This window comes from Podarcis raffonei, chromosome 16 (assembly GCF_027172205.1).
Source record: "Podarcis raffonei isolate rPodRaf1 chromosome 16, rPodRaf1.pri, whole genome shotgun sequence".
NCBI classification, from domain to species: Eukaryota; Metazoa; Chordata; class Lepidosauria; order Squamata; family Lacertidae; genus Podarcis; species Podarcis raffonei.
Window position 1 is genome coordinate 18,773,109 of NC_070617.1, and position 9,764 is coordinate 18,782,872.

Below are 9,764 nucleotides of genomic sequence, written 5' to 3' on the forward strand. Positions count from 1 at the left end.
TGTGGGAACTATGAAGGCAATAGGGGTCTCCTAGCAACTCTCAGCACCCTTAACAAACGACACCTCCCAGAATTCTTTTGGGGAAGCCATGACTTTTTAAAGTGGTACCACAGGGCTTTAAATGTATGGCAGGAATGTAGCCAAAGACTGGGCAGGCCCAGATTCAAATCCCTAATCGAGTGCAAGGGCTGTGGGGGGTGAGCTGGGACAGTCACTCCCAACCTAACCTACCTCACAGGGTTGTTGCAATGAGGAAGATGGGATTGGGACTGGTGGGTGGGGAAGACAACTGCCACCATGTACCATCCTGAGCTGCAAAGGCGGGAAAAGAAGATGTTTGGGGGGGGACGGGGACAAATTAATAAAATATTTTGAGAACAACACAGCATAACGGATGTGTCTAGGACTGAGGAGTCTCGGGTTCAAATCCTCCCTCAGCCATGACTCTCTCACTGGCCCAGCCTCTTGCTCTCAGACTAGCCTACTTCACAAGGTTGTTGTGAGGATTAAAACAAGAGAAGGGAGAACTAAGCTGTCTTGAACTCCTTATTTATAAACAAACAAATACATACATACATTTAAAAAGTGAGAGATATTTCTACTAAGGAGGATAAGCTGGGGGGCTGAAATGCTGGTCAGGACCCTGTTATTATTGTTGTTGTTGCTGCTGTTGTTGTTTCCCTAGTGGGCATTTTTAGAAAGCAAAAGAGTTTCTGATAAGATCCAGTCAAGATGAGAAATGTTCTAAAATGGAAATTCTTATGCATGGGGAAATTTCACAGCGGGCAGCGGGAGAATACATGCAAAGAGAAAGCGAGAAAACCTGTATCACACCTCAGTGTGGGTGCAAAGGAGAGAACTGATGAAGCGTCAGCAAGCGATTCTAACAAGTCATGCTGATTTTTGCATCCCCCACACCTGTAAACCAAATGAAAAAACTACTTTGGGCTCAAACACACATTGATTCCCCCCCCCCCCAAAATGTGCTCTTTTTATTCCACATAAACAGAATTCAGCACAGTCATGTCCACATCATACATTTAAATCACATTTATGGCACATCTAACAGTCATGTCTTCCCCAAAGAACCCTGGAAACTGTAGTGTCCCCCCCAAGCTACAATTCCCTGCACCCTTAGAAAACTGCAATTCCCAGGATTCAAAGGAACTCAAAAAATGGAGGACCTGTGAGTTTCCAGGATGTGTGGTGTCAGATGAGAAATTCAGCATGGAACTGAAGGATGTGTTTATGAAGAGGAAATTAGCCTTGCTCAAGCCCTGAAGAACTTGCAAATTATAGTCAGTATCCTGGAGGGGGAAGTAGGATGGGGGGAAATGAATGCCACAATCTTAAAAAATGAAAACACTCCCCTGTTAGTACTACACAGGGATACTTCCAGAGGAAAGGAAAGGAAAGGGGGAAAGATAAGCTTTTCCTTCCGCAGTCTCCAGAAACCTCTCCTCCTCCTCTAGGGCCACCTCTCCCCATATGAACCTACTTGGACCCTGAAATTACCTTCCAAGGCTCATCTTTGTGTGCCTTCTCCACAAGAGGTCCGGAGGGTGGCAACATGAGAATGGGCCTTTTCTACAGTAGCTCCCCATCTGTGGAACACTCTCCCCTGGCACCTTTATTATACATCTTTAGGTGTCAGGTGAAAACATTGTTCTTTAACCAGGCCTTTGGCTAACTGACAAATGATGCCATTTAAATACGTTGCGGAAGTGGGGATTACTGGGGATTTTTTTGTTCTTATTCTTATTATGTATTTTGTGTTTGTTATATTGGAATTTTACGTTGTGATCAGCCCGAGATCTATGAATATAGGACAGTATACAAATAAGGATAATAATAACCATCTATTAAATGTTCAGGTTCAGGACTTGGAACACAAAACCTGAGTCCTCTAGCACAATGTAGACATAGGAAGTTGTCTTAAGCCAGGTCAGACTATCTAGTCAAGTAATTAACTACTCTTGACTGGCAGCAGCTCTCTCAGGCAGGGACCAGGCCCAGACCGGGGGGGGGGGCCATATGGGCCATTTGGCCCGGGCCTCCGATTCCAAAGGGGGCCTCGGTCAGCATATTCACAATTGAAGGATACACTGGGGCAAACTTACTTATTTGTAAGACTTCAGTTATCCCCAGGGTAAAAAAAAGGGGGGGAGCACATTATCTACCTGGCCTGGGCCTCTGCCTGGCTCTGCAAGGCCCTGGCAGGGACCCTAATTTCATCAACTGCTGCCTGCTCTGTGGCCATCCAGATGATGCAGGATGACCATTCCCACCATCCCAAACCACCATCCCTACAGACTGCAGCTAGTGGGAGCTGGGAGTTCAACATCATCTGGAGGGCCGCAGTTTCCCCATTCCCACCTTAGCAGCTGGAGATGCATGGCAGCATTTTGTTATAGGTTCTGACTGCAAAACAAGGCCCATAAACTTGGAAGGCATGTCTAATACAGGTGCCTGCCCAAAGGCAGGACCCTCCACCCACCCGACATCCAGGTAATTAATTACTGTTTTCCTCTCCCCTTTAGCGCACTTTTCCTGCTTCTGTCTCATTTCCCAGACCTTGGAATCTCTGTAGTTTGTGTTCCCTTTTATCCTTGCAACCAGGATGCCTCTTTCCTGTGGTGGGCTTGTCAGAGATCAGGTACTCCCTAGAAGTTACTTTCTGAAAATACTACTAAGTGTGGGTGAATGTTAAACCCACCAACCCTCTCAGTGGTAAACACAAAATGTGAGAACTCTGTATTTCTCTTGCCGCACAGGAGCTAAAGACAAGGCACTCACTGGAGAGTTAACTTGCTGTACAATGGTATACATACCTACTCAGAACCGGTGTATGTCTCTTTCTTTTTAACACGGCTTTCTGCCAGATAAATGGCCAGAATTGCAGCCTAGGCTTTTATTTAGGGTTGGCACTGGGGGAAAGCAGGTTTCTTGTGCCTCTGTGTGCTGTATGGCAGTCAAAAATTAAGCAGGTTAAGCTTTTTCTACTATGGAAATACAATTATGGGGGAAGCTTTACCTGTCCACATTCTGTCTGTCAAGCATTTCATTAGTGTGTGGCCACTGGTTTATTTTTGGGCCCTCCGCCCCACCTGCAAAAGAGGGCATCCACTTGTGCATGACACAAAGAATGTACAAATTTTGTGCAAATCTACCCACTTTTGTGAGTGGGTCAGGGTGTGTGTGTGTGCAACCCACATAGAGTGTACTGGACCCATAAAATCCTGCTGGCCCCGCTGCTCACATCCCAAAGATCCCAAACAGAGCAATGCAAGAGACTTTGGAGAAAAGAATCTGACAAGCAAACTGCCCCGGACGCATTAAGCAAGCAAACCGCAAGACCCGTTGCCAATCAGGATCAGACCCAACCGCAGGAAATTATTCCAGGGCAAACTTAACTGGGTACAAATAAAAAGGTCCGTCCCCTCCCCTGCCGCAATGTTCCCAGCACATCTCAGGCTCCAGCCAGTTGCCCCACAAACAGAGGTGATGGGAGTTGCCATCTTAGGGTTGCCGAGAGAAGGAAAAGTTTGCTTTCCGAGGAAGGAAGCAGACATGAGGCAGAAGGCTAAAGTCATTCAGCGGCGGCTGACCCGATGGCAGGCATGGGGTGGGGGGAGAGGCAGGAAAAAGAAGGCTGGAGAGCCATGGAAGGAAAGAGGAAGATGTCGATGACAACAGGAAATAGAGACCCCCACCCCCACCAACATGCCAAGGGACACGATAAAGCATTTGGGAGGAAGGCAAAAGGAAGGGTCCTTGGGCAAGGAGCCCAGTCATTTCGGCGAGGCCTCGTCCATTTCAAATGCACGGAAGCGCCCCCTTTTTAACTCCCCGTTCCCCCCCCCCGCCATTGCAAAACAACCCTGTTGTTTGCCCTACCCCCTGATCCCTACCCGAATAATGGTCGCCCCTCACCCTGCCAGAGAACCTGTATCTTTTTTGGAGAGGGGGAGGTAGCGGTCCGCAGTGGCCTGACAGCGCTGGCGCGGTGACTCACTTCCTGTAGCGCAGGAAGTGTGGCGCAAGCAGGAGACCAGACTCTTCCCCCCAAACACACGGCAGCTCGGCTACAGCTGCTTTTGTGTTTCTTCCTCTTCTCTACCCCCCTCCGCCCCCAGTCCCTCAAACACACACAGCAACTCTCTCACGTAACTTCCTCAGGAAAGAGCTGGGCCTTAGCTGCAGATCTGTCCCCCCCCCCCATCACCAAACACACACAAAGCGGTGAGTGCGGGTTCCTCAGTAGAAAGATCCGCACTGGGCCTTAGCACACATCGCAGGCCTGAGTCCCAGTCCCCCAAATATAACAAGATTCTGGAGGGTTTCCCCATCCTACCTAAAAGGAAAAACTCGCTATCTTCCTTTCTTGCATTCCATAAAAATGGGATCCATTGTGGATGGGGGAGGGGAGGGGAAATTATGTCCTGGTCCCAACTGTGAGGTCTGGTTTTCTATCAGACCCACGTCCTGCAACCCAGCCTCCCACTCTCTCTCCTCTCTCTCTCTCTCTCTCTCTCTCTCTCTCTCTCTCTCTCTCTCTCTGGGTCTGCTCTGATAAGGCCAAAGCGTCCCTTTGCAGCTGGATTTCCAGGAGCAATGAATAGGGGGCTTTCTCCTTCTGCCAGGCTGGAGGTGGAGGGGGCAGGGAAAGGCCACAGAGTGCCATTTGGGCTGCGTCAGCCACCAGCCGGCCTGGCAATGCGGACAGGGAGGCATTGAGAAAGCGCTGGCAATGCAAGGGGAGTGGCCTGCCACTCAGGAGGCCCCCTTTTGCGGTGGGAGGGGAAGGCCTCAAGTCCCCACCCCTCTCTCCCCTTTGTCCATCTAGCACTGTTTGGAGGGGAACCTTTTCAGTTGTGCAGGCCAGATCCTTTCCGGATGTCCACCTACCAACTGCCTGGCGTCACTATCCCTTCAGGTGATTGGGTACTTTGAAGTCCCAAAGCTGGGACTTCAAAGCTTGATGCCAGGTTTGTGAGAAGCCCTACACAGTGCTTTAAAACAGCGAATGCTTCAGTTTTACTGCCCAACAGCTTTCTGCAAATGAACTTTGCACGGGGAGTTTGCTAGCAAAGCTCTTCCAGCACACTTTGGGTTTTCATTGCCAATACACAATGGGGAGGGCACCTTCCTGACCGTACTGGCAACCACGTTTCAAACAGCCCCACACCTGAAATTGCATATGATGCAGAGCAGGTGAGCATGGTTTGGGGAAAACAACCTTGCAGTCCAGCCTCAAATCCCTGACCAAGTCTGACTCATGGGCTGGTGCCTCCTCACCCCTGATTCCAGCCCAGCCCAGTGTCCTCTGGCAGGAAAGTTGGTCTTGGGCACAGAATTGTCTTCCCCATCATTTGCTACCACAACCTTTCATCAAGGGTTGGTATTAATCCAAGCTTGGAATGGAGATTGAGATTGAGGAATCGGGATGGTTAATTCAGAGGGAGACTCTTTCCGCTGGGCTGCCCATTCCCAAACAGATCAATGCTGCCTGCCTCCATCGCCAGCTGTGATCACCAGGGTTCAACCCACACAGGATGGCAACCCACCAGTCAACACCATAGTGAGGACACTCTCAGTCCCAGAGCCAGCCCTGGATCAGGTTATTGCAATCCGTCAGGGATGAGAGGCTGCATGCTGGAAAAGATCACTTGCTTATCTCCACAGGCCTCTGAGCGAGGCTGATCTCACGCTTGGTCTCCCAGCCCTCTCGTGCTTCTCTGTCTGCTGTGCCTTTGCAGAACCTCATTAATCTATACACGCCAGAGGCTGTACAGAGATTTAAAGCCAAAGAAAATAATATAGCCTTGTAGGGACGGGGAACTTGTGGCCCTCCAGATGTTGCTGAATTACAGCTCTCTTCGTTCCTGGCCATTGGCTGCAGACGTTTGGGGTTGATGCAAGGGAAGATGTTCAGCAATGTCTGGAAACCCTTGTATTAACAACAACAAAGAACAAGACCCCCCCCAGTTGTCCTGTGGAACTGAATGCCACAGGATGTCTGGGGTTTAGGACAAATAGGCAAAAGTGTTGGTTGTTAAAACAAGAGCCAGAGGCCTGTCATTAACCCCTAGCAGGTCAGGGGGGCACCGTAGCTCAGTGGCACAGTGCTTGCTTTACATATAGATGGTCCTAGATACAATCCCCACAATATCTGGATTTTTTACTTGCCTCCGTCTAAGATCCTGGAGAATGAATGACCAGTAAGAGCAAGCTAGAACTCCCCAATCCGGAGCCCTCCAGATCTTTTGGACCACAAGCCCCATAACCCCTGGCCACTGGCTATACTGCCCAGTGCTGAAGGGAGTTGTAGCCCAAACCATACGGAGGGCATCAGGTGAGGGAAGGCTGGCATAGACAGTAGTAGGGCAACGGGTTTGACCAGTTTCCCACGTACCTAACCCAGCTTGGAATGATCACTTGGAATGATGCAGCTTAAATCCCTAATTCAATTCATTAATTCACTTAAGCAATTTGCTCTGCCTGAGCCTTAGTCCCCATATTTGCAATATGGGAACAGCACCAACCTACCTTACAAAATAGCTGCAAAGTTACTGTAAGCGAAGCATTTGGATGCTAAATGCCATTGCAGAAGCTGCCACCATCCGGCCCCTCCTTCCCCAAAATGCAGCCAAGGGGGGAATCTGAAGAACCATTTGCCCTGAAGAGAGGGGAGAAGCAGAAACAGAACTTACAAAATGAGATTGTTCCCCCATCCAGCTTTTTTGGGGCGGCTGTTGTAAAATTGTGATTGATGCTTTAAAAAATAATCATCATTTCATGTACGGCGTCCCCTTGAAAAGTATACAAATCCTCTGAATAAATATTTCATCGCTGAGAATAACCAGCAGAAAAGTTAAGCTAAGCCCCCACCTCAAAACTTGTTTTGACCACCAGGAAGTCAGCCCTGAGATTGGTGGCCACTCAACAGCCAAGATGGGAGACTCTGACCTTTGACCCCCAGCAATCTGAGACGACAGGGCAGAGGCTTTGACCAGAAGAAAGTCTTGCACCTCAGCAGTGAGCAGATCCACTCCGTAAATTCTCAGTAGCTTCCTACATGTGGGGGGGGGGGGCGCGGATGAGGAACTAGTTAAAACCACATCCTCCTATGCTAGACTAATTAATTTAGAATTTAAAGCAGGCGCACAGATGCCGGGGCCAGCTGTTGAATTCAGTCATGTCTGCTCATTGCTTTCGAGGTGTCTCCTCCAAAGCCACGAAGGAACCTTTGCCCTCGCCAGCCTCTCTCAACTTTAAAGATGCTTTGATCGGGAGGGTGGCTCACATCTGCACTTGTCAGACCTCACCTGGGTCCAGTTTTGGGAGCTGCACTTTAGGAAGGACAGAGACAAACAGGAAAAGGGGACAGGGAGGACCAGTGGGGTGGAAAGCCAAAGTCCTAGGAGGGAACCGGCCTTGAAAGACCTACACTGGCTCCCAGTACGTTTCCAAGCACAATTCAAAGCGTTGGTGCTGACCTTTAAAGCCCTAAACGGCCTTGGTCCAGTATACCTGAAAGAGCGTCTCCACCCCCATTGTTCTGCCCGGACACTGAGGTCCAGTGCCAAGGGCCTTCTGGCGGTTCCCTCCCTGCGAAAAGCCAAGTTACAGGGAACCAGGCAGAGGGCCTTCTTGGTAGTGGCACCCGCCCTGTGCAACGCCCTCCCACTAGATGTCAAAGAGAAAAACAACTACCAGACTTTTTGGAGACATCTGAAGGCAGCCCTGTTTAGGGAAGCTTTTAATGTTTAATATATTATTGTATTTTAATATTCTGTTGGAAACCGCCAACAGATGGGCAGGTTATAAATAATAAATTATTATTATTACTATTATATAGCGCTAAAGTCTTATTTTTGAAATAATGGACTGAATGGTGATTGATTCTTAGTTAAACATCTGGCTAGTTCAGATGACCACCCTGAGCTAAGTTAAGAACTTCTGAGAACTGAAAGAAGAAAAGTCACTTGATCCAGGGACAGTCCACATATCTATTGGCCTACTCCGACCTCTTTTTCCTTAATGGTAACTGCTCCTGCTCAGGCTGCACAAAAAAAGCATTTTGGTCCCAGAGAGAGAATTCTACAGGATGGGGTATTTGTGTGTGAAAGCAGTCAAAATCCAATTATCCACAGGCATGCCCCTCCAGATGGTGGAGATGTCAGGAGCCATCATGGCTCTTAGGCATGTTCCTTGGCCACTTGCCAGTGGTGGGCAGGACCAGAAGCAAAAGTGAGAGGAGCCATGGATTTGACTCCCACATGCCTGTTTTGTTTCCCACTGAGAAGTGCAGAACCTTTTTCTGCCGAAGGGCTAAATCCCAGAGGCAAAAGTGGGTGGGGCCCTGGATGAGACTCTTACCTTTGTACAGGAGGCTGCATTCCAAAATTCATTCATATGGATGTCAGAGGTTTCTACACAGTCCTGCACACACCCCTCCATTGTGGCAAGCAAGAAGCATCACCACAACTGAAGGACACACTCCAGCTGGGCAATGGTACTCAAGGAGGGTGTGGCAATGTCGAGGGGGGGGATATTTGGCCCCCTGGCCTAAGTCTCCATGCCCCTGATCTAGCGATTCAAGCCTGATGAAGAGTTAATTCAAAACTTGCACACTATTTTGCAGTATTTCAGTTGGCCTAATCACTTTACGCTTTTCTTATGGGCTGACAAGACCACCTTTGCTTTTTGTACGACTTGGAAAACACCAAATTTAGCTGTTCTACAGAAGGATCCTAAACTGCATGAAGAGGTGCTCAGACCACCCTGAAGATGGGACTTCCTTCTCCAAGTGGCCATTCTCTGCAGCTACGAGAGAAAGCAAACCAGTCTGGTTTCTGCTTTCTTTTTTTAACCGAGACACGATCTAAAATTAATCTCCAAAAGGTCCCTAGTTTCCCCATTTCCCCCACTTGACAAGGAACGTGCCTGTGCTGTCGAAGGATGGAAATATATCTAGGTAACAACTGGAATTTATTTTAATTTTTTTAAAAAAGGGAGATCAACCTATTTTATGTGTCTGCTTCCCAGCTCACCTAGGTACAACATGAAACCTGCAAACCACCTGACAGCACTTGAACATCTCTTTCAGACTTCCAGGTTCCATTCTATGACTGTGATTCCATCCATGGTTCCAACATTAGCCAATGCCCTCCCCCCAACGGGTTTAATCACCTATTCCAGCCTTTACCAACCTGGTGCCCTCCAGATGTGTTTGACAACATCTCCCATTTGTCCTAGCCATGCTGTGCTGGCTGGGGCAGATGAGAACTGTAGGCCAAAAACAGACCGCTGGTGAACCTCCAAGGAAGCAAAGGATGCTTCAAAGAGAAGCCGCTACAGGTGTAAATGCATCTATAGCTCTGTTTGGGCAATTATTAGCTCCCGTGTCCATCTCTCCTCTGACATCTGCAAGCATCTGTAGGGTGGAGGCCTCTGCACACGTAGTCGTACATGTGCAAGTTCCCCTGAGATCTGAAATTCTGTTCCTGGGGAGACTTTGTGCATTCAACTATATGTGTGAAGGTGCAGAGAGACTTTCACACCTCAGAGGCATAAAACGGGCCCAATTCCTTTGTGCAGGATAACTGGCTAATTGTTAATTCAATGTTGGGTGTGTTTTATTGAAGTGAGAACCGAGTGCATGGAATAGTGTGGGCAAGGAGAGAACTAAGTGATTGTGGATTGTGTGTTTCAATTAGTTGTGTGAAGTGCGAATATGCAAGTGAATACGTCCGACAACT